The sequence below is a fragment of the Protopterus annectens genome, chromosome 8.part0 (assembly GCF_019279795.1).
Source record: "Protopterus annectens isolate FY-2018-M chromosome 8.part0, PAN1.0, whole genome shotgun sequence".
Classification (NCBI taxonomy): Eukaryota; Metazoa; Chordata; order Ceratodontiformes; family Protopteridae; genus Protopterus; species Protopterus annectens.
In genome coordinates this window covers 44,791,493-44,816,925 of record NC_056741.1, presented here as the reverse complement: position 1 = coordinate 44,816,925, position 25,433 = coordinate 44,791,493, and the positions used below count along the sequence as shown (strand labels likewise).

The 25,433-nt window shown below is 40.7% G+C and overlaps 1 long non-coding RNA gene across 1 annotated transcript in view; it reads left to right on the top strand.

The window, feature by feature from the left end:
* LOC122807971 overlaps positions 1 to 25,433 on the top strand; it is a 126,366-nt gene that overhangs the window by 12,806 nt on the left and 88,127 nt on the right. The gene's annotated exons all lie outside the window — the stretch shown is intronic.

Genomic DNA, 25,433 nt, shown 5'->3' with positions numbered 1-25,433 from the left:
AACCTACGGCTGGGTGTGGGTAATGCTGGATTTACCCATGGTCAGTGTGATTTGGTCATGAGGGTGAAGCCAACCGTGGGTAAATCCAGCATTACCCACACCCAGCTATGGGTTATTGCTATTATACAATGGCATTATTTAAGAAAAATGTTACTTACTTTTTTTTTTAAATAATGCCCTTGTATACCAACACAGTGCTGCTCTTCCGTGTTTTTCCTGGTATCCTGGGTCTTTCTTGATGTACTGCGCATGTGTATGGGACTTGCGTTCTTACACTTGCGTAGTACGTCAGTGCTGTGTGAAGGAAGCAACGGAGGAAGGAAGATCCCTGTTGCTTTTTTCTTGTTGCTTTTAATTAAAAAAATGAAATCCAGAGATTTCAAACAAATGGGAGAGAGAAAATATAAGGATAATCATGTATGTTTTTCTAGTTTTGTATAACATACCTGATTATCTTGTATTTGTCTCTGTCCCATCTCTCTTTTTCATTTTAAGTTTCTGTATTTTGTAAGTTTCCATTTACTATTTTTGCAAATGGGGTCAGGGTGTCACTTCAACAGTGACAATCATCTAGAGCCATGGTTTACACCATTGGGTGGCTAGCTCCGCAATCGTAGTTCATCTATACCACACACTCGTGTCTGTGTGTGTGTGTGTGTGTGTGTGTGTGTGTGTGTGTGTGTGTATATATATATATATATATATATATACACACACACACACCTAGGGCCAATTTAGAGTATCCAGTCCAGCTGCTGCGTGTGTGTGGAAGCTAGCTTATTAGCTGCTACATCAGAAACCATCATTTAATGCAACATAATAAGCCCTCTTGTTTGGGGGCATTAGTCTAAACTCTCAGATATACCCAGGAAACTATGCTGTATCCATCTTTAAAAAGCAAGCCACATGTGCAGACATAATTCTGGTGTAACTTGCTTTCATTATTGATCCTTTGCAAAAACTATAAAGTTCGATAAACTTCACTACATTCAGAATCTGCAGTGCTAAAGTTAGAGCTCATACAGATATATAGAAAGAAGTTATGTACTTACCATAACGTTCTCTCTGAGTTGTCAGTTTTCATGCATCTTCAATGGGCGGATGGGTCCAGTTCTGATCCCTCGGAATCGACTTAGCTGCTTGCTAAAGATCATGGCAACCAAAAACTCTCAAGCTTCCCCCTCTACCCATAACACAACTGGTTCATTACCTCAGATCGAGTTTGCTGACAGAATAAGCAGAAAAAGAGGAGGAAGGAAAGCATTTTTATATTTCCAACAGGGACCATGTCTGTCACCATTTTAAATAATCAGCCAGATTATGATCAGGTAGAAACCACCCATCCTTCCAAAAGAATTAGGTAGGGGGTTGGAGGGTGGGAGTTGAGGATATATGAAAATCGACAACTCAGATGGAAAGTTATGGTAAGTAAATAACTTCTTTATCTGCAGTAGTCAATTTTCGTGTTAACCTCAATGGATGGGACAGAGTCCCCAGCTACTTTATTTCCTGGACGGACTAAGGAAGGATATTCCTAAGCATCACTGAACCAAATGATGCTGTACCCCTGGAGACCAGATCCAATTTGAAGTGAGTATTAAAGTATGGGGCTTAGCCCATGTTGGATCTGTACATATATCATCCATGGATGCTCTAGCCAGAAAAGCAGCTGATGTAGCTACAGCTCTTGAGGAATGAGCCTCTGGGAGTTTTGAAAGAGTAACACTAGATTTGAAATACATAAAGGAAATTTAATTAACCAAATATTTTGCTAAAGTGACTTTAGATGCAGCTTTCCCCAATTTAATATGTGAGGAGGAGATAAAAAGCTGATCTAATTTTCTGAAGTCTTTAGTTTTATGTAGGTAGAAACATAATTGTCTATGTACATCCAAAGAATGTAAACAATACTTTCCTTTATTAGTATAGCTGGGGAAGAAAACTGGCAAGCTAATACATTCATTGATGTTCTCAAAGACCACTTTTAGAAGGAATGAAGGGTTAGATCTGAGTGAAACCCTGTCCTTATGAAAGACTAGATATGGAGGTTTAAATGATAGGGCCTGACTCTCTGAAATTCTGGCAGAAATGAGTGCGACTAACAGAATAGTCTTCCTGGAAAGGAACTTAATATCATAAGTGTGGGCAGCTTCAAATAGTTGTTGAGAGATTGGTTGTAATATCAAGTTGAGATCCCATGGTGGAGTAGGGTCTTTGAAGGGAAGTTGTAAAAGAAGCGTACCCTTACAGAGTTTGTGAGAGGCCACAGAAGAGTCTTTAAAGCTAATATGGAAATTGGAGATAGCTGCTAGTTGAACTTTGATGGTGGAAGCAGAGGCACCACTATCAAAAAGCAATGCCAAGAACTCAAGGATTTCATGAATTGGGGCTGAAATGGGTTCATTGTCATTCTGCAGTGCCCAATATGCAAATTTCTTCCATTGACTAAAATACAGTTTTCATGTGAAAGGCTTATGAGATGACAGTCGTATTAGTTGAACAGGTGAAGAGAGCATAGGTTGCCTGGCTACTAATGGAAGTGGAGATACCAAGCTGTCAGCTTGAGATTGTGAATGTCGGGATGGACCATGCCTGTTGGGTGGGACAGGAGATCTGGAACTGGATCCAGTATCCGAGGTTGTTAGATTAGGTGAGGTTAAAGAAGGGGAACCAAATCTGTCAAGGCCAAAAGGGGGCTTTAAGCATGACTTTGCTCTTTAACCTGATGGCTTTCTGAAGAAATGTGGGAATCAAAGGTATTGGAGGAAAGTCATAAAGGAGACCAGGGGCCAATCATGAAGGAGAGCATCCCTCAGGGCTTCCCCTATTGGGGGGATGAGGACAAAATAGCTGCTGCATTTATTGTTTAGGAGAGAGGCAAATAGATCTCAGCAAAGCTGGCCCCATGACTGAAAAATTCTCTCAGACACTCTGTGATTGAGGGACCACTCATTAGGTAGAAGAACGGACCTGCTTAACTTGTTTGCTATCACATTGGACTTCCCAGAAATGTGCATTGCTCTTAGAAAGTGGTTTGATGAGATTGCCCATTACCACACACTCAGGGTTTTTCGACATAGTGGATAAGACCTGGTTCCTCCATGTTTGTTGATAGACTAGACCACTGACATATTGTCTGTTTGAATCACAATCATTCTAGAGGGGAGAGCATCCTGAAAGGCTTACAACGCTAAGAGCACTGCCCTCATCTCTAGAACATTAATGTGCAATGAGGCCTCTGTTGGGGACCAGGTGCCTTGGACTATCTTTCTACTGCAGTGTCCCCCACCCACCCCAGCAGGGAGGCATCTGTGGTCACTGTGACCTTGGGCTGAGGAGAGAAAAAGGATGTCCTTGTAGAATTTGTTCCGGGGGGGGGGGTGTATCCATATTCATCAAGGATACTCACACCTCCAGGTTAGTGGCACAGCATGATACCTCTGAGATCATCCATGTGCAACTAACATCGGGCAGCTCTGCAATGCAAATTGTGACCTGCAACAGATCACCCTCTATGACCCAGGACCACTACTGCACTTTTCTGGAGACACTGGAAAACATGAAGGTCCTACCGAACACCCTGATATTGGGCAAATTCAATTACCCTACAATTAACTGGGAAAACTACTTGAGTACAAACTCCCAGGTTCAGCGTTTCCTGGAATTTATCAACTCAAATACCCTGGATCAGCTGGTAAACTCCCCTACCAGAGGCCACAACATTTTGGACCTGGTCATCACCAACATGGGCGACAGGCATTCTGTACCAGAGGTCAACCCGTCACTGGTTAGGTCAGACCATAAACTAATCACCCTGGATGTCCACACCCCACCACCACCCCCAACCAAGGAAACCACAGTGGAAAACTTTTCTAAAGCAAACTTCACCTTACTTAAGGCAGATGTGGTAAGTTTCACAGCCCCCACACTAAAGGATAACACTGTCCAAGATGCAGAATCTTTTACAATTGCACTCTGTGAGCACCTACAAGGATGCATGGATTGTGCCATCCCTAGCAAGACCAAGACTCACTCCCCTAAGAGAAGGGAACCAGTCTGGTGGACCCCTATCATAAACAGGTTATACAACAGAAGGAGGAAACTAGTTCAGAAAAAAAAGCAAATCCCAAGAAGGAAAGACAGCCCTGATCAGTATCAGCAAGAAACTAAGGTCCCTCATAAAATCATCCAAGGCTAACTTCGAAAGAAAAATAGCCAAGGATTCGAAAGATAACCACAAAGCCTTCTTTAGCTATGTCAAGAATCTAAGTGGCAACTCGCAGATATGCTCTGAGTTAGTGCAAAATAGCACAAAATATACTGAACCTACTGATATTGCCAACATCCTGGCAGATAGATTCAGTGCAAACTTCACCTCCCTCTCACCTTCAAAAGGGCCCACAACAATACCGGAAAAGTGTAGTGTCCCGGAAATCACAGAACCACAGGTGAAAACAGCCCTTTCAACAGTCAAAAACACAGCATTAATGGGGCCAGATGGTGTCCCAGGCTGCGTCTTGCATGAACTACAGAACAAACTAACCCTCCACCTAAACACGCTGTTCAACCTCAGCCTCTCCACAAGCTACATGCCCATAGAATGGCACACAGCAACAGTTATTCTGCTCCACAAAGGAGGGGCCACAACTGACCCTGGTAACTAAGCCTGACTAGCCTGGTCTGCAAGGCTATGGAGCGCATCATCATAGAACTCATTAACAAAGACATTGGGAATCTCCAAACACTTGACCTGACCCAGTTCGGCTTTGTTAAGGGCAGATCATGCCTACTAAACCTGGTTTACTTTTTCGAGACAGTCACCAAGGCCATAGACTAGGGAAAGGTGGTTCACACAGCCTACCTTGATCTCGCCAAGGCATTCAACACCATTCCTCACTCGAGTATTATAGAAAAACTCACCAGCCTGAACTTAAACCCCTACGTCACAAGATGCGTTGCCAACTGGCTTACAGACAGAACTCACACGGTAAGAATAGCGGGCTCCAGGTCCGACTCTAAACCAGTCACAAATGGTGTCCCGCAAGGCTCGGTTCTGGGACCCCTACTGTTCGGCATATATTTCTCAGAAGTATGGGCAAACACAGGAGGACTATGGCTAACCAAGTTCACCGATGACTGCAAACTGGGAGCCATAGTTGACTCTCCGGCTGACACAGACATCCTTCAAAAAGGTCTTACTGAGACAGACACCTGGTGTCAAAGTCATGGCCTCAAGCTAAATGCCAAAAAATGCATAGTCATCCCATTTGGGAAAAACAAAGCACCCACGAATTACCACATAGGCGGCAGCCCCCTAATACAGAAGAGGTAATAAGAGATCTGAGGATCCAGGTAGATAGTAATCTCTCCTTTGACAATCATATTGCCAAAGTAGTTAGGAAATCCTATGTGGCCCATCTAACTACTAAGGGGTTCGCATCTAGAAATAAAGAGGTTATAGTGCCTGTCTACTCGTCACTCATCAGACCCATCATAGAGTACAATGCCCCTTTTGGGATGTACCTCACATGACACTTCCAACAGCTGGAAAGACCACAAAAGCACCTCACCAAGAGGATTACTGGCCTCAAACATATGTCCTATGCAGACCGACTGAAAAAACTCCAGCTGTACTCAGTGGCATATCGCTTATTCAGAGGTGATCTCTGCCTGACTTACAAAGCCATGTCTAACTCAGAATTGATGGACATGCTCCACCTAAAGAAATCCAAGTCACTGTGAGCCACATGCTGTAGTGAGCTAAACCTCACCACACTAATAAATAGAACATGCTGGAGGGATAGATTCCTGTCAAAGAGACTCCCCATGCTTTGGAACAAAATTCCTAACTACATTAGGCAGAGCCCCTCACTAATACCCTTCAAGAGAAGCCTTGACGAGTGGATGGGTAACAGCAAATACACCCCTGGGATCACTTCATTGGCTCTGCTTGACAGAGGCCCAGTTATTTAATCAATGGCTCAGTGAAAGCCGACACACTCTGGCTATGCTTGAAAATGCCCTCGGGCAGATAGCCTAGAACCTACCTATGAACTTATGAGTCCACCACGTTAGATCTTTCTTGCAAATGTTGGTTATGGAAATTGGTGTGGACATGGGATGAGTAAGTATCGACCATTGTGCTGCAAGCAACCACTGTAGAATTTGCATATGGTATCTGGCCAGGGATACTTATTGATGCTGCCATGCAGCCCAATGTTCAGAGAACTAGTTTGTCTGTCACTTTGTTTTTGCTGATTATGCTTTTTGAATTGTCCTTAATCTTTGTGGAGGAAGAGAGGCTATGGTGATTTTTGTGTTTAGAAGGGCACCTATGAATTCTAAGACTTGAGTTGGCTCTAGGTGACATTTTTCATAGTTGACCATTATTCCCAAAGAGGAGCAGGTTTGAAGAACCTTTTGGCTGGCTTCTGTGAGTTGATGCGTGGTTCATGGCAGTGACAAGCTACTTATTTAGGTATGGAAACACTCAATCCATGCAGTCTCAAGTGAGCTGCTACTACTGCTATGCATTTGGTGAACACCCTGGGAGCTGTGGTGAGGCCAAAGGGCAGTACTTTAAATTGGTAGTGACTGGCTTCCAGCCAGAAGTGTAAGAACCTCTTGGATTGCCTGTGCATTTTTATGTGATAGCACACATCCTGGAGGTCTGTGGAGCACATTGTCATCCTATTCCAGAAACACAAGAATGGACTGAACTGTGACCATCCAAATTTGGTTTGATGAGCCAGTTTGTTTAGTTTGCTTTGATCTAGAATAGGTCTGCAGTCCCCTGTCTTTTTTGCACTAAAACAAACCTTGAGTAAATTCCGGATCCTATCTCGCCTGGGGGGGACTTTTTGGATGACTTACTTTTTTAGCAGCTTTTGTATTTCTAGTGCTGCATGCTTCCTTTGATTGGATGGAACATCCAGGATTTTTTTGCAAGAGGATGGGGTTAGTGAAAAAGGGATAATATAATCTATTCCCTGCACCCATTTTTCAGAAGTTATCTGTAGCCAGGCTGTCTGGTACAGGGGAAAAATTACCCCCGATTACCTCCAGAGGAGACCACTTGGGCCTCATTTCAGGAGTGCTGGAAAGGTTTACCGAAGAACGAGTCTCAAAATCTTGGTTCCATGGACCTCTGCAGCGAGGGTGGCTTCTTCCATTGGAGCTCCCCCCTCTGCCCCTGGGGGAGCTGTCACTATATGTGTCAGGAAAGGACTCCTGGGACTTCTTGAACCACATTTTTCTGCTGGTTCCTCGAGAAAGGTCTCTGAAGAGTGGAAAAATGTACACCCACTGCAGAACACTGTACACTGTATAATAGCATATAAATTAAAAAAAAATTGTAAATTAAGGACTCTGTGCATTCCAGCTTCTTTTTGAGGTGCAGCAGACAACACCAAGCATTCCATAATACTAACAAGCAGGCCCATTTAGAAACATAAAAGCTGATACAATTGTCTGACTCATGACAAACACAAACTCCAGCTCTTGCCTTCCATGCCCAGTTTCTTGGATGCCAGGAAGTACTAGATTGATGAGTCAATTGGAATGTGCTTAATGAGTGAGAATTGCCCCTTTTTTCATTTGCAGGTTTCCAATTATCTTTTGTACTTGATTGGAATTCCTTACCAAGTTAATTCTCATACCTCATTACAGTCAGTGTGCTTCCATAGAACTATGTAAAGCTTAATTTCCTCAGGATGCTCAAGAAGAATAACAGTAATAATCTTAGGCCTCCCCTTAGAAGCAACATTGGTTACACACCACCCTCCTTATAACTGTTTGTGAAAGTTTAGTTTTGTTTATTTAATTATCTGGAAAATATTAAGGTACAAGCTAACACTCTAATAATGGGTGATTTCAACTACCCTACCATTAACTGGGAAAACTACTCATGTACCAACTCTTTTGCTCAACGTTTTCTGGAAATCATCAATTCCAACGCTTTGGATCAACTTATCCACACCCCCACCAGAGGCAGCAATATCCTAGACCTGGTCATCACCAACATGGGTGACTGGTGTTCCACACCAGAGGTCAGCTCCTCGTTGGTCAGATCCGTCCACAAGCTAATCACCCTAGACATCCACATCCCGCTCCCACCCCCCATTAGGAAAACAACCGTAAAAAATTTCTCCAAAGCCAACTTCACACTTAAGACAGAAGTGGCAAACTTCATGACACCCATGCAGATGGACAATAGAGGTACGACTGCTGAATCCTACACAAATGCACTTTATAAGCACTTACACGAGTGCATGGATCGTGCTATCCCTAACAGAACCAAGATGCTATCCTCCAAAAAAAGGAAGCCAATCTGGTGGTCTTCTGCCATAAACAAACTCTACAACAGAAGAAATAAACTGTTGCAAAAAAGAGTAAAATCCCATGATTGGAGGAACTCTGTGGTCAGCCTCAGTAAGAAGCTGAGATCCCTCATAAAATCCTCCAAAGCTAGTTATGAAAACAAAATTGCCACTGATTCTAAAGACAACCACAAAGCATTCTATAGCTATGTCAAAAATCTCAATGGCAACACTCAGATCTGCTCTGAGTTACAGCACAATGACACTAAATATACAGAACCAACTTATATTGCCAACATCCTGGCAAATAGGTTCAGTGCTAACTTTACCCCCCTCTCACCCCCTAAAGGGCCCATCTTTATACTGGAAGAATGCAAAGTTCCTGTAATCACGGCTGCACAGGTAAAAACTTCACTCTCCAAAGCCAAGAACACAGCATCCATGGGACCTGACAACATCACAGGCTGCCTTCTACATGAACTACAGAATGAACTGACACCCCACCTAAGGACCATGTTCAATCATAGCCTCACCTCAGGCTTTGTGCCCATTGAATGGCGCACCACGACAGTTATCCCACTCCACAAAGGGGGGGGGGCCACAACAGACCCCGGGAACTACCACCCCATTAGCCTGACGAGTCTCGTCTGCAAGGCCATGGAACATATCATCATGGAACTCATAAACAAAAACAGTGGAGATCTCCAAACCCTGGACCCCACACAGTTTGGGTTTGTAAAAGGCAGATCATGTCTCCTAAACTTGATGGACTTCTTTAAAGTAGTTACCAAAGCCATAGATGAGGGTAAGGTGGTTCACACAGCCTATCTAGATCTCGCCAAGACGTTTGACACCACCCCCCACTCTGGAATTATAGATAAACTCACTAAACTAGGTATAAATCCCTATGTCACAAGATGGGTTGCCAACTGGCTTACTGAAAGAACCCACACTGTGAAAGTAGCAGACTCAAAATCAGACTTCAGACCAGTGACAAGTGGAGTACCACAGGGTTCAGTCCTGGGTCCTCTCCTGTTTGGTATCTACTTCTCTGAAGTACAGGGTAACACAGAAGGTCTTTGGCTAACTAAATTCACAGATGACTGCAAACTAGGAGCCATAATTGAAACTCCTAACGATGTGGACATCCTACAAAAGGGCCTCACTGAGACAGATGCCTGGTGTCAAAGACATGGTCTCAAGCTCAATGCCAAAAAGTGCATTGTCATCCCCTTTGGTAAAAATTCTGTACCCATGAACTACCACATAGGTGGTAGTCTACTTAACACTGAAAGTTTGATAAGAGACCTTGGGACACAGGTGGACAGTAGTCTCTCCTTTGATAATCACATCGCCAAAGTGGTCAGGAAATCCTTCTACGTGGCACACCTCATCACAAAAGGTTTATCATCCAGAAAAAAAGAGGTAATTGTTCCCCTCTACTCATCACTCATTAGACCCATTATAGAGTACAACGCCCCTTTTGGTATGTACCTCACAAGACATCTACAACAACTGGAAAGGCCACAAAAATATCTCACAAAGAGGATTACTGGCCTCAAACAGATGCCTTACGCAGACCATCTCAAAAAACTCCAGCTTTACTCCGTCACATATCACCTACTCAGAAGCGATCTCTGCCTAACATACAAAGGTATGTCAAACCCAGAGCTGTTGGACATGCTCCACTTAAAGAAATCCCAATCCCTCTGAGCTACACGCTCTAGGTGCCTAAACCTTGTCACCACAATAAACAGAACATGCTGGAGGGATAGATTCCTGTCCCAGAGACTTCCCATACTCTGGAACGGACTGCCTATCTATGTCAAACAGAGCTCCTCATTGGCACTCTTCAAGAAAAATCTTGATGATTGGATGGGTAATAGGAAATTCACCCCGGGGATCCCTTCTGTGGTTCTGCTTGACAGGGGCACAGGAAAATAATTTTCTTGGGTGGCGAAAGCCAGGGTACATTTTTGGCTAGGCTTGTATAGGCCCTAGGGCCAATAGCCTAGTACCTACCTATGAACCTATGTTAAACTGTGTGTATGGACTAATGCATGCAGTTATTCCCAGGCATATCCCAGGTCAGAAGGGCAATGGTAAGGATTATGTGCAGGGATAATTTAGAGTAGTCCCTAAGCATCATGCTTTGTCAGGTGGGAAAAAAAATCAGAATGGCTTAAGGAAACCCAAATGGGTGTAGGGGTAACATGCAAATCTCACAGAATTTATTCAGCTTTCTATAATATACTGCCCCTAAAACTCCTCCCCAATCCAGTCCATCCATTTTCTAGCTTTAAATTTGTGCTTGGCCCCTGTTTTGTATGTGAATCTGAAGCTATGATACTCCTGCAATACATTTATGATCAGACTGTTTCTGTTACTGTTTGCCTGTTTTCAAGTGAATCATTTTTCTATTCTCCCCTGCTTATTTGTACTCAACACATACATACCTGATGTTTCACTTCTCTGGGATTATTTTTGAAGTGAAACTTCTTTAGGCACGGTTGTGCAAGTTCGGAGTGAAATGGAAGTGAGACTCCGCTGGATGTTGGCACTGTTCGGCGCCCGACTGTTGCCGAGCCATGAGTTGTCAGGGGAAGTTAACCTGCTTTGTGCAGATTTGGAGTGTGAGAATCCCACACATCATTAGGAGAAAGGGACTCTGCGTCAGTTAGAACAGATCCCAAAAAATACACAGCTAAAGCACTTAGACACACCACGCATCATTAGGAGAAAAGGACTCTGCGTCATTTAGAACAGATCCCACAAGATAAGGACACAGATAAAACACTTGCTCTTACTCCAAAAGCTGCTACAGTAACAATTGCATTGACATGCATTTTCTGAAGAATAGGAAGTACCCAACCAAAATGTCTTGTCATTATTTGGTGACTGCGGTCCTTCATGTTTTGCCAAATAACCACAGATTTTCTGAGGGAAAGACCAAAAATATTAGGCAGAAGTCTAGACACTCTGCGGAAATCTGGTTAAATGAGTGGTAGCTATAGTTATATCTATGTGTGCAGCTTGAATACAAATCTACCTGCAAAGAATCAAACGTCTTATCAAAGGGTAATAATACAATTATGGAAATAGGCAGCAGGGAAATTAAGAAGTAAATACAAAAATTCAGGAAAAGGGAAAACTGCTAATTAAATGAATGTGGGGAGTCAGCCCCTACACGAAACCCATTCCTTGAATATTGAGGCATGAGCGTCCAGAATAAAGGCAAAGATGTGGACACTTAAAAAAAGAAAACAAATTTATACCATGAATGCAAATGGAAATGTGGTAGCTAAAAGGCAGGAATGTGTTGAGCAGGACTGGGATCACTCCACTGTCAGATGAAAATAGGGGAAAGTAAAATGGAACTTTACAATGCAATGGGCCTTTAATGAGACATGCTCAGAAGAAACATACTCTGCAAGTTATGGTACTGCTACCATGTTTCTCAACCAGTCAGGGACCTATCCAGAAATATTCAGGGACAATCGGGCACACTTTTAAAATATTAGCACTATTATCTTGGAATTGTCAGAATAAGAGAATGTGAATTAATATACATTTTCTGAACTAAAAAGTCTGTAATTCTAGTTACTATCATTACTTATTAACACAAATTCTCGCCTTTTTTTCCAACAGGCACCAGTTGTAAGAGGAATTAAGGGGGCAGACCTAAAATCAGGGGCATCCCTAAAAATCAGTGACAGTTTGGAGGTATGCTGCTAACTGCTGCCATTAAACCACTAGAGAATGGACTGCTGCTTGCTGGCTGCAGAGATGTAAATTCACTTAAAAAATGGAAGTAAAACAGAAGAAGAAGTTTATAAAATAATTATATAAATAGACAAATACATGAATCAATACATGCATGCATGAATACATAAATACGTGTATAAAGTGAGAGAAATGAAACGTATTACATTGTGGAAGAAAGCAGACTTTATATGTCTTAACAGTCCAGATCTATACAAATTGCTTTCCTTCTCACTTCCTTACATAGGTTTCACGTATACCGTGCGTGACAACCGCACACATTCTTTTTTTCTCCTGTCTGTGATTGAAGCAACCATTTCTCTGAAATATTGAACTGGTAACATTCTGTAACAAGTCTTAGTGATTAGAGATGACTTCACATCACAGTATCTGTTTTTTAATGATTATTGGTGTTTACTTTCATACTGTCTGAAACTGACTATTCCACAGTTATTTTTGTAACTGTGTTCATTAGCAACCAGTGATAAACCATATACCAGCAAGAGAAGCAAAAGCAAATGCTACCTCTTTATCAGTCCTCAAATGAAGCCTGGTCTTATCTTCCAAGACAGTAACTTGAGTGATACACAAAACCAGATGGTTAGTCCAGCAAGCTGTGGAATAAAAAATCCTGTTGAGTAGTAAGCAACAGCCACTGACCACTGTGAGAGTTTGAGCAGTAAACACATACAAGAAGTGCATAATGGACTAGCAACTAGTACAGTTTGTGACCAAAAATGTCTACTACATTAACAAGTCTTGCAACTACTACAGAAGTAGGATTACTACAGGAAAATGCCTTGCACTTTGCTGTAGTGTCTACCAGGCAACTCTACGGGCCACATAAGGCATAATTGTCCTATTATAGCCTAGTGAGAGGCCTTCTGAGGGAGCAGGTGGGGCTCCCTGAAGGAGCAGTGCCCTGTTGTGCCAAATAGATCCAGTTGGCTGAAGGCTGGCCTTGCAAGTTCTGTACAGCAGTTCATATGGTGTGAATCCAATTGTAGGTTGGGGCAGTTTTCTTACAGCAAAGAGAAGATATAGCAGCAGTTAGTCCCAGTTTTTCTCAAGCATCGCTATAGGCTTTTACAACATGGGCTTTAAGTTTTATTAAATTGATCAGCTAGCCCATCTGTTTGAGAGTAGTATACAGATGTCCTTAGCTGTTTCACTTTAAAATGAATGCTGGCAAAGTTCATGTGTAACTCTGAACATGAATGGGTTCTGTGGTCAGTAAGAATGTCTCAGGGAATTCCCACTCTAAAGGCAAGCATTACCAGTTCTTTTATAATGTACTTTGCACTGACCCTTAACAGGGATACTGCCTAATTGGTCATTACCAGAATATATTGGTCGTCATGTTTAGTTATTGTATATAGCAGATCATTTTTTTCCTGAAAGTAGGACTGTAGGCTGTCAGACTGCCAGATGATTCTTAAATACTGGGTTGGGTGCCATCTTCTGATACTCAGGACATGCTGCACAAAAGTTCTTATGTCCTTCGAACACAAGGCCAATACAATCTATCCAAAACTGTAGCCTTTGTTTTGTCCATTTCTAAATGACAACTCTAAATGGATCATGGTCTAATTATGTTAAAAGTGTTATAAAAGGTTATACAAGATATTGTTATTAATACTAGCTCAATTCCTGTTCCCTCTGTTTAGTTACTGTATATAGCAGATAATTTTTTTAACTGAAAGTTGGACTATGTAGGGGCTTTTATTCATTTCTTTTGTTTTCCCATCTACTTTCTATGTGTTATCTCTAACTCTGCACTTTCTTGCAGTTAGCATAATATATCTGGAGGTTTGCTAAGTCAGTGTTTTCCTCAGTATTCTGGCGAGATGCAGGCTGTGGCTTCTTTTACAAATGTTGCTACAGGGTTTACTCTTTCCTCTAGGTCATCCCAGGTTCCCATTGTATATTTGAGGCACCTCAGTGCAAGTCCCAAAATTCTGTGGAATTAAGTGCAATTAGTGATAAGTATTGGGAAAAAATATGCTTTTAATGTGAAACGGTGAGTTTCACACATTGTTGCTTTACCTGCAAGATCATATTGTTATTATAGTTATTGTTTGTTGGGAGTTTTCAGACTCAGTCAAGTCTGAAAATCCTGATAGGATGCCAAGTCATCCCATGTAGAGGACAACTTGCAAAAATAATTTTCTTCCACAAGGGTCTTGGCTATTTCCTTTATTTTCCTCAGGATTGTTTTTTTTACCTTCCTCCCAGAGTATGGCTTCTGTTCCGGCTGGGTGTCTACTTTGGTAGAGAGGAGGCAAGCTTAGGACTCTGTTCAGGTTCTTTTTATTTTTCTTCTTTCAGTGCGAGACCCATTTGTCCCTTCCTCAATTTCTGTTCTTATTTAACTTAGTGTATTTATCTCTATCAGTTGGCCTATCTACCTGTCTATCTGTCTATCTATCTAGCTATCTCTCTAATGCTAACACTGGCCCTGACATCTATCCATAACCGGATATTGGCTGCTTTCTGTATCATCTAGGCCTGCACTTTTATCTCTGCTTTGGTTATGTTGTCCTGGCAGTTTATCTGGCTGTACAATTTTCCCCTTAACTTCCCTCCTTCCTCAAACTGGGCAAAACATTGGGCAGTGGTTACATAATGAAATAATCTAGATACCAGTGTTACAGAATGTAAAACTTTTGTCCTGGCAGTTTATCTGGCTGTACAATGTTCCCCTTAACTTTCTTCCTTCCTCAAACTGGGCAAAACATTGGACAGTGGTTACATAATGAAATAATCTAGATACCAGTGTTACAGAATGTAAAACTTTTCCCAAGAAAATCCACTTTTCTAATTGTGTTACAATGTATTCTCTTTTTCCAGATGCATAAATAAATTACATTTTTTTCTTGCCAGTTGTTTTAGACTTAAATATATATTGCAATTTAACCAGTGTATTCATGCTTCCCAAGTCCAAAATCAGCTATTATTTCCCTTCTACAACAGTCATACATTTTGTAAGTTTGATGCTGGTAAATACATATACACTTCTAACAGTTAACCATTCAGCATTGTTACACTCCAGTGATATCCTGCCAAGAATATTTTGTTTAACAGTCCGCTTACTAGTATTATCGGTTTTTACTTGTATGGTTTTACTGTCATTAACATAATCACTAATAATAGTGCCACATTTTCCAAGCAATTTCTGATTGGCACAGACACCCCCTAAGGTAGTAATTGATACAGTCTTGTCTAAGGTTATAGATAGGGAAGAGCATCCCACCTGTTACATAAATAGAAAACTTGGCAATGCTGAGGGACATTATTCAGCTGTAGACAGAGAATGCCATGCAATAAAATGTGACCTTACCTCCCTGAGCTGCTGTTTGCTCAGTAGGGATGATAATTACTGGCCATGCCCCTCTACAGTGTTTTTTTCTGGCAGAAAGATTCCATCCCTAAATTGTCCAGCTGTCTTCGTTCATCCAACCTTAAAATTTTGGGATCCATAGTCACACAGACTGCAGTTACTTAAAGGTGGATAAGCTATCCCAGGATTACATCACATCCACAAGTGCTAGAACTCGTGGTTCTACATTGCTGCTTTTAACAAGCTGTGCAGTATGAGAAAGACAGCAGGCACAGAAACCAGAATGAGGCAAGTCTGTGTAACAACAAGTTTGGAGTAGATGTATATTTAAAAATTATTTACTATATAATGGACAATTCTCATGGAAAAGGTCAGAGTCCACGTTCCCAACCTCTGGGGGTGAGAGAGGGTACTGAAGACAATTATCCAGTGAGACACAGAAGACAGCCTAGAAGGTGTTCCTTAAACTAATCTCTGGGTGGTATCCATAAGCTAGAAACAGCAAAAGGAGCTGCTGAGAAACTGGTGGAACATACCCATACCTGTGTAATAAAAGTGTTTTAAATACTGGTGACTATGTTTTGTTTTTCTTTGAAAAACCCTGTAGTAAGTGATACTGCAACTCTGAACTGGAACATTTGTGAAATGTCAGCTGTTTTTTCTGTTGCTTCTCGTATTTTGTTACAAGAAATTGGTTTTCCCTTGTACAGAATCTAAAACTGACAAAACTGTTTCCAGGGACTGATTTTATTTCTGCCAACCATAACATGCTACTATCTGGCTATGTGGAAATTGATATAAATATCTATTATAATATCTATCTATATATGTGCGTGTATATGTATGAATATATATATGGTCTATGTCAAATATTCAAACTTCCAAAATGTTGAATATCATATGGTTGATATTTGGAAGTTCGAATACCTAATAAAAAAAGCCCCCTTGCACCCCCCCTACTTAAATATACCAACTCCGAGAACGCACTTCAGTGCAGAAAAGGGAAATTCTCCCATTCTGCACCATACGGCGCCGTTAAGTCAACCTTCGAGCACTTGAAATGTCGAACATATGGTCTCGACCATATAACGTTCGACATTTTAAGCATTCGAATAATTGACATAGACCCTATATATATATATATATATATATATGCACATACATACATACACGTTTTATATCTACAGACATGGTGTTACTTAAATCTTGACCACTTCTGGCCTAACCATTAGGTGCTAGTATAAAATTCTGAAACATGAATTTCTTTTAAACTTAAAGAAGTAGCTTCTTCTAATACCATGTGGCTTGTGAAAAGCCAGGAATGGTAACGCAAATAATATTGAAAAAGCAAAGACTGCATGTGTGGAGAATCAGTTGCACTTTCTCAGCCATTGTGCAGAGCTGTAGCAATTGAAATCTTCATGACTCCAAGCTAAAGCCTTCTAGAGCTACAAAGAGTAAGTCTCAGTGAAAATATAACACCGCATTACCTTCTGAGACACTTCAAAGAATCACCAGGATTTTATTCATCACAAATCTAGTGCACAAAAGTTTGTACCTCATAAAGTTTGAGATAATTATGCCTCAAAGAGATCTGTTAAGAGAAAATGTAGCATGAGGATTAAGATATGAACAGGAAAATATTTTTTGAAATGCTCAAAAACTAGCTTTGGATGCACCAGCTTTAAACTACCATGATGTGAATAAGCCAACTATGTTACAAGTAGATGCCAGTCAAATGGCATAAGAACATGATCTTACAAGAATATGGACCAGTTACTTATGAGTCAAGAACATTTACAGATGCACAGACGAGATACTCGGCTGGAAGAAGAACTGTTAGTCATAATGGTACAATTGTGAGAAATTCCATGAATATGCATGCGGTAAATTTCAAATGGAAACAGACCTCATACCATTGCAAAGAAATAAGTCCTTTTATGAGGCACCTTTGAGATTGCAGTGGATGTTAGCTAATTTATAGAAGTATGATCTTAGATTGGTGTATAGACTGTACAAATAACTCTACATAGCAGATACATGGAATAGAGCATACCTACCATAGAAATATGATAAAACGCTAGAAGATTCTTGGATAATACCATAGCTAACAATGGCAGAGTAAAGCATTTCAAAGGTGTATTGATGCTGACTTAGAAATTCAGTTCTAAAATATATTAAAATGAAAGGCTTGCCTGAGGAAAAAAAATCAGTAAAGTAAGGGAATTCAGCCTTAATTTTACTTTAAGGAAAATAAGATGCGTCTAAGGCTTGGTGCTCAAAGCTGACACAACAATAATTCCTAATTACTTGAGAAAATAAAATGTTTGAGAAAATCCACCTATCGTATCCCGGAACAGGATAGTACAACAATGAGCAGGAGACATTATGTTCTGACAAGAAGTGGCAGCTGAAGTAGGACAAATGCTACACAGTTGTGCAGTCTGCACTGCACCATAAATACCCAAAGGAAGAAATGGAAGCATACCCAGTTCCAGATTGTCCATGGGGTGGATTGGGTTCAAATTTGTTACATTTCAGAGAAGCCATACATTTTATTTTATTTAACATTTGTTGACTGTGATAGTCCGACTAGGTTCAACAGAGCCTGTTTTCAGCAGAGGCCCGGGGAGAAATGCTCCGTTGCATGTTTTTGGAATGTGGGAGGAAACCGGAGTACCCGGAGGAAACCCACGCAAACACAGGGAGAACATGCAAACTCCACACAGAAGAATATGCAGATTACTAGCTTCAGTGATTAGCATGTAAAATGCTACACAGAAGTTTCTGAGACTCCAGTAAGAATATATATGCCATAGACCTTGTGATGGGCTTCCTGACAAGACTTCAAGTCCATTGTGATCGACTGTCAAAACTGAGATTACATCAACATGAAATCACTTAAATGCAAACAGCATTTAAAGTGAAAAATGAGTAGAAACATGTACCCACCATACCCCTCATGTAATTACTAACTCCGGTTGAACATCTGAAGGAAAGGAGAAATTTAAAGATGTTGCAACATCAATCTTGTTGGGAGAAGCCTGCAATTACATACTAATGACCTTTAATATGGGAATTTATCCTTAGGGCATTGAAGATAGCCTGGCACCCCTTGTGAAGTTTAGGCCACATCTGCTGTTGGTGTATTATTTATTGAACTTTCTGGCATGACATAGTCTTCCTCAGTCTCACTCACTGTACTCATCTTTCCTACAGCTGGCCTGTGTTATTGAACTGGTTGAATATTTATGGCTGAACATTTCTTCTCCCTCATATTATTAATATTATTAATATTATTATTATTGCCGATTGCTCAGTATTATATACCAGTGGTTTCACATTGTCCTTGGGATTCAGAGAGGTGTATTACAATGTGGAACCCTTACTCCCAAAACTGTCAGCATTATAGTAAGCCTGTCTGTTTCAGAGATCACTCATCTGCTATGGTTTTCCCCAGCTGTTGACTGTAATGTGGAAAACGGTCTCACAGAGGAAGCCTCGTTCCAGTCAGAGGGACAGGCTAATGCTAGTTAGCCATGTGCTTTCCCCACAAACAGCTGCAGCTCTGGAGTAACTCAGCAAAGTGGGGGATTTTTTTACAGAGTTATTTTTGTCTTTTGATGACATTCATCAGTCACTGCTATGGATGTGTGTGTGTGTGTGAGATAGAATGTTTAGTATTGTCTGTGTGCATGTAGGGGTGCCTATGCTGCCATAATTCATGGGCTTGCAAGGAGAATACTAGTGCATCAACAGGACTGACAACACCATGTTCGATTTAGAGACATAGTCATTACTTGCTGATGAGGTGTTTTTCTGTGCGGTAATATGTCGCTGAGTCAGAGATTCTCTCCGTTACTACTTGACTAACCCATATTAGCTAATTAGCATGGGCAGAGGCAAATTTTCTGAATCCTCTGGAGTATGTAAATTGTGCTGTCTTGGCAATCTACTTTGTAATGCACTCGGTTTTACCTGTACTGCTACAATATATACAATATTTTGCTTGTATCCTTGTCCAGCTTTTTTTCTTTAGTGTTTATAATAATCAGTTTATACAGCTTCCATGTACACATAGCATCCTTTTTGCATAGCTCAAAACAGACTATGCACTTGTATATTACAGAGTATTTTGGTATGTAATCTTACAAACAGATCAGTCTAGTGTAGTAAAGGGTTCTTCCAGTTTATTGACAATCATAATTTTATTGAGGTGTATTTTTCTGTGTTATTTTGTGCATTGTATGATGCAATGTGTATATAAAAATTAAAATATATATATTGCTAATGTGCACTGTGGTAGTTAATTTCTCTTTGTTGCACTTGTAGAGGAGTTTTTTTTTTTTTTTTTAGGAGTCCACCAAAAATATTACCAATCAAGAAAGAAGCAAACCAGTAAAAAATACACAGATATAAAAATACACGAAGATTTATCATATATGCTGTGCATTTGTATTTAGTCCATATTAACATCTTGTTTTTCTTTTTTATTTAGTTTTATGTACCTCTGTAGCACCAGGATCCATGCAGATAAAAGCAGTACATGATTTGTAGTATACTATAAAGTTTTCTAGTTTTAGTCTTGAAAGAATTGTGACAGTATCCCACTGTAATCGAAAACATGAAATAGCCAGTATTTACCTTCCATTTTTAATTTGTGCATTTGACAATGTTTGCAACAGTGTACATTTTGCCTGATTTGTTGTGGCTGTTTTTGGTCTGGGTTATTGTTGAACGAAGTGTTTGAACCAGCCAGACATTTAACAAATCAATGTTGTGTCTTTCGACTTTTCCCGGTTAGGGGTCGCCACAGCGGAACTCCGGTCCGCTAATGATTGGCAGTAGATTTTTACGTGCTGAGTTGCCAGCCCTGACGCACAACCTTCAACAAAGGTACGCCCATTCATGCATGTCTCCACACAGAAGACGCTCTTCGAACAAGACAACATCTTACTGTGAGGCGACAATGCTACCGCAGCACCACCACCGCAGTGTACATTTAACAAATCAATAAATACTTAAATAAATACAAAAAAATGCTTGACACTTTGTAAAGGATTTACTTGTTACATTATATACAGTTCACTCGGGAACATTTTACCCTTTTGTGTAATTTGCTTTAGCATTGTTTTTAAGGCTTGCTGGCCACTAGTCTCTCCTAGTTGTCGATTAACAATATAGACCGCACAGCTAAAATATTATATTAGATATAAAAATAGTCCATTCAGTGACTACTATGACTTTTTCTTGCTTTCTTCACAGGTTCATAGGTTGGTACTAGGCTATCAGCCCTAGGGCCTTATATACAAGCCTAGCCATAACAATTCCCTGGCTATTTCTTATCACACTATTTACTTCCCTGGACTTCTGTCTAGCAGGGTGACTGATGTGATCCCCGGGGTGAATTTCCTTTCTCCCATCCAATCGTCAAGGTTCCTTTTGAAGAGGACCAAAGAGGCACTCTGCTTGACATGTATGGGCAATCTATTCCAGAGTCTGGGGAGTCTCTGGGTCAGGAACCTATCCCTCCAGCATATTTTGTTTATTGTGATGACAAGGTTTAGATCCCTGGAGCATGTGGCTCTGAGGGATTGGGATTTCTTTAAGTGTAGCATGTCCAACAGCTCTGGGTTTGACATGGCCTTGTATGTTAAACAAAGATTGCCTCTGAGTAGACGATATGCGACAGAGTATAGCTGGAGTTTTTTAAGGTGGTCAGCATAGGACATCTGCTTTAGGTCTGTGATTCTTTTAGTGAGGTATTTCTGTGGCCTTTCCAGTTGTTGCAGATGTCTTGAGAGGTACATACCAAATGGGGCATTGTATTCTATAATGGGTCTAATAAGGGATGAGTACAGTTGGACAATGACCTCCTTTTTTCTAGATGAAAAGCCCTTAGTGATGAGGTGTGCCACATAGAAGGATTTCCTGACTGTTGTGGTGATGTGGTTATCGAAGGTGAGACCACTGTCCACCTGTGTCCCTAAGTCTCTTATCAAACTTTCGGTGTTTAGTGTACTGCCACCTATATGGTAATTCATGGATACATGTTTTTTCCCAAAGGGGATAACTACATTTCTTGGCATTGAGCTTGAGCCCATGGCTCTAGCACCAAGCATCTGTTTCTGTAAGGCCCTTTTGTAGAGTATCCACATCATTTGGGGATTCAGTAATGGCTCCCAGTTTGCAGTCATCTGCAAACTTTGTTATCCAGAGTCCCTTAGTGTTTGCCTGTACTTCAGAGAAGTAGATGCCAAACAAGAGCGGTCCCAGGACTGAACCCTGAGGTCACTTGTCTGGAGCTGAATTTGGAGTCGGCTCAGTGTGGGTTCTATCAGTAAGCCAGTTAGCAACCCATTGGGTGACGTAGGGATTAATGCCCAGCTTAGTAAGTGTATCTATGATTCCAGAGTGGGGGATGGTGTCAAAGACCTTGGCAAGGTCTAGATAGGCTGTGTGGACCACCTTACCCTTGTCCATGGCTCTGGAGACTGATTCAAAGAAGTCAATCAAGTTTAGGAGACAAGATCGGCCCTTCACGAACCCAAACTGGGTGGGGTCCAGTGTTTGAAGGTTGCCAATGTCTTTGTTTATAAGTTCCATGATAATACGCTCCATGGCCTTGCAGATAAGGCTTGTCAGACTGATGGGACGGTAGTTGCCGGGATCCAAGGTGGATCCCCCCTTGTGGAGTGGGATAACTGTAGCTGTGCGCCACTCAGTGGACACGAAACCTGAGGTGAGGCTATGATTAAACATGACATGTCATCTGGTCCCATGGATGCTATATTCTTAGCTTTGGAGAGTGTGTTTTTTACCTGTGTGGCTGTTATTACCGGAATTGAGATGGGCCATTTAGGGGGTGAGAGGGGGTTGAAGTTGGCACTGAATCGATCTGCCAGGATATTGGCAATATCCTTGGGATCAGTATATTTAATGCCATTCTGTTTTAGCTCAGAGCAGATCTGAGCATTGCCATTTAGATTCTTGACATAGTTATAGAATGCCTTGTTGTTGTCTTTGGAATCTTTACAGCCACATTTTATCTTTAGAAGCATCACATAAAAGAAAGTGGGATTTCATGGATTTCAATTATGCAGTTCCACGAATGAAATTAAGGTGATCTGCTCAAACACTTCTTTAGATCACTTTGTCAAGCATTATTTCCTGTTGTGTAGACTCCACAGCTCAATACTTTTATTAGTAATGCAATAGGCGTTTTAATAATTTTTTTGTTGACTCAGTAAACAGTGCTTTAGACCCCCAAAATGTGCCTTAGCATGCATTGTGAGAGTCTCTAGACATTAGATAAGAATACATAACTGGATAACTTAGACGCTCTAAAGCAGGAGACAGTATTACAACAAGCATATTTTCCAAGTAAAAAAAATCAGATCCAAAATGGCATGCAGTACTGTCAAGAAAAAACAGAGGGATTTGCAGATAAAAGAGCTAATAAAACATCTGTCTGAAGCTTCTAGTACTACTGAATTATTTGTCTTTTCACATCCTGCTATACGATTAGCCAGTTTTTAGTATTCCTGTTTTATTAGCTTCCATGTTCACTGTACTATGATGCTCTGGACTGTAATTACTTTACCTTTGAGTCAGGTTATTAGATAATTCAGTGTCTGCTTTTCAAATATCTTGTTGCATCACTTGCTGTCCTGATTTTTCTCATTTGCTGTACCATGTTCCCTACTGAGATTACCACACCTCTGATTCAGGTTACTGGATAGGTTAACCATCCATACTCTACTATTTGCCGTATATTTCTTAATGTACCATGTTCTCACATGATAATTTATATTGCATCTCTACATCAACTATCCATTATTTTTTAAGCTTAAAGTTGATTTGAATATTAATGTTTGACACTGTACAGTGCATGTTTTGAACTGGTATGATAAAAGATATTCCCTGTGTTGTAATATTTTTTGTAAGCCTTCCTTGAGGTCCCGTCTAAACACATGTCATTCCTGTCCCCAATGCAACTTGAAGACAGGATTTCATGGATGGACTTTTGAAAGAGATGCTGGGGAAGTGTATAATTTTGGACCTTTGGGAAGCATTAGGTTTGATTACAAGAGGACTTTATGCTAAGCCTAGACTTCAGTTTAGACACTCCCAAAAGTTTTATCTGTGTATACATTTTTTCCTGCTGGTCTCTTGACTTAGTTACTTTGTAATTCTTACGATCTTTAATATATATTGCTATAACTGTTTCTTCTATATGTCTACTTGTATATATTGAGCCATTGTTTAATGCAATTGCTATTTTCTTAACTTGAAAAATGAATTGCTATTGCTTCATTTTTTTGCATTTATCATTTGTATATCCTAAACAGATTTTACACACTTTTTTATTTTATTTTTTTTTATTATTATGTTTATTTTCAGTGGGTGAGTCTTTGCTACTATTTTGTTCTTATTTGCTGCTGCCGATCCTTGTGTTATGTAGACACTTTGTGTCATAAGAAGAATTTAGTTCCTTGATCCTCCCGCTTGAAAAAGAACTTTTGCTCAAAAGACAGCAAAATGCTATAAATTAGAATATACGGTAGGACAACATATTGCTAATAAAGAGCATACCAATTAAAACAGAGCAAACCAGTTTGGGAAAGAAAATAACAGATTAATAGTTAAACCCTGAAAACATGGACTTTGATTTCTTATCAAGGCAAACTTGTAAGTGAAAATGTAAAGCAGAAGTCTTTTTGGGTTTAGAGAACTTTGAACCACTTCGGACTTCCTCTTTTACAAGCCTCTGTCAGCGTTGGCTTTTTATGCAGGCTCTTTCCATGTTGACTTGACTGAAACCATCCATGTGTTTATGCATGATGTCACAATGCATGCATATTTCTTTTTAACCTTTGCCCTAAACATAAGTGTAACAGGTTTCATTAGACCTGTACTGCTTTGTTGCGAGCAGGACGTGTATCAATGGAGAACTTGGTTATAACGTTTTGTTAAGTCTCCATTCTGCAATGCTTTTAGCATCTGTGTTCAGCGTGTTTATTGTCTTAGTAAAACTAAGTGTAGGTTGCTCACAAATTTCTTTGATCAAGTAAACACTGAACTTTTCTAGAGTAATGTGAGCTTAAATGGTTGTAGAAAGTTGTAGTGAGAACAGCAGGTGAGCAAAGCAGTAAAAGTTGTAAAGAATTCAGAGCTGTTTTAATTTTCACTGTTAGCTAAGCTAAAGGTGCTTTCAGTAATTGTAGAGGTGTCTGAGTTCTGTAATGAGAAGTTGTAGGAGTTCTTGAATTAATATTTTCCCCTAATTTATACAAAAGGCCAGCTTACAACAACATTCCTGTCTAGCTAAGGGAAAAAAAAATGAACATGTTGAAGTGAAGTAACAACGTTACATTGCAGCCTGGTCTGTTTCTCTTGGGCCAATACTAAAGGGCCTGCAATGACCTGGCAGAACTCTCATGCAGGCTGTGAACAAGTTTCCTGACAAAAGGCCATCACCTGTAGTTGTTGTTCTTCTTTCGACTTTTCCCGGTTAGGGGTCGCCACAGTGGAAATCCGGTCTGCTAATGATTGGTAGTAGATATTTATGGTGCCGAGGTGCCAGCTCGATGACCTATCTTCAATGAAGGCACACCCATTCACGCATGTCTTTCGAAGGCCACTTGACCATGGGGAGGACATGCAGACTCCACACAGAAGGCGCTCCAGCTGAGAATCGAACGGAGAACTTCTTGCTGTGAGGCGACAATGCTACCGCTGCACCATAGGTAAGTACTAGACTATCGGCCCTGGGGCCTATACAAGCCCAGCCAAAAAGGTACCCTGTCTTTTGCCACCCAAGAAAATTATTTTCCTGTGCCACTGTCGAGCAGAGCCACAGAGGTGATCCCCAGGGTGAATTTCCTATTTCCCATCCAATCATCAAGAGTTTTCTTGAACAGTGCTAATGAGGAGCTTTGTTTGCTATAGATAGCTAGTTTATTCCAGAGTATGGAAAGTCTCTGGGACAGGAATCTATCCCTCCGGCATGT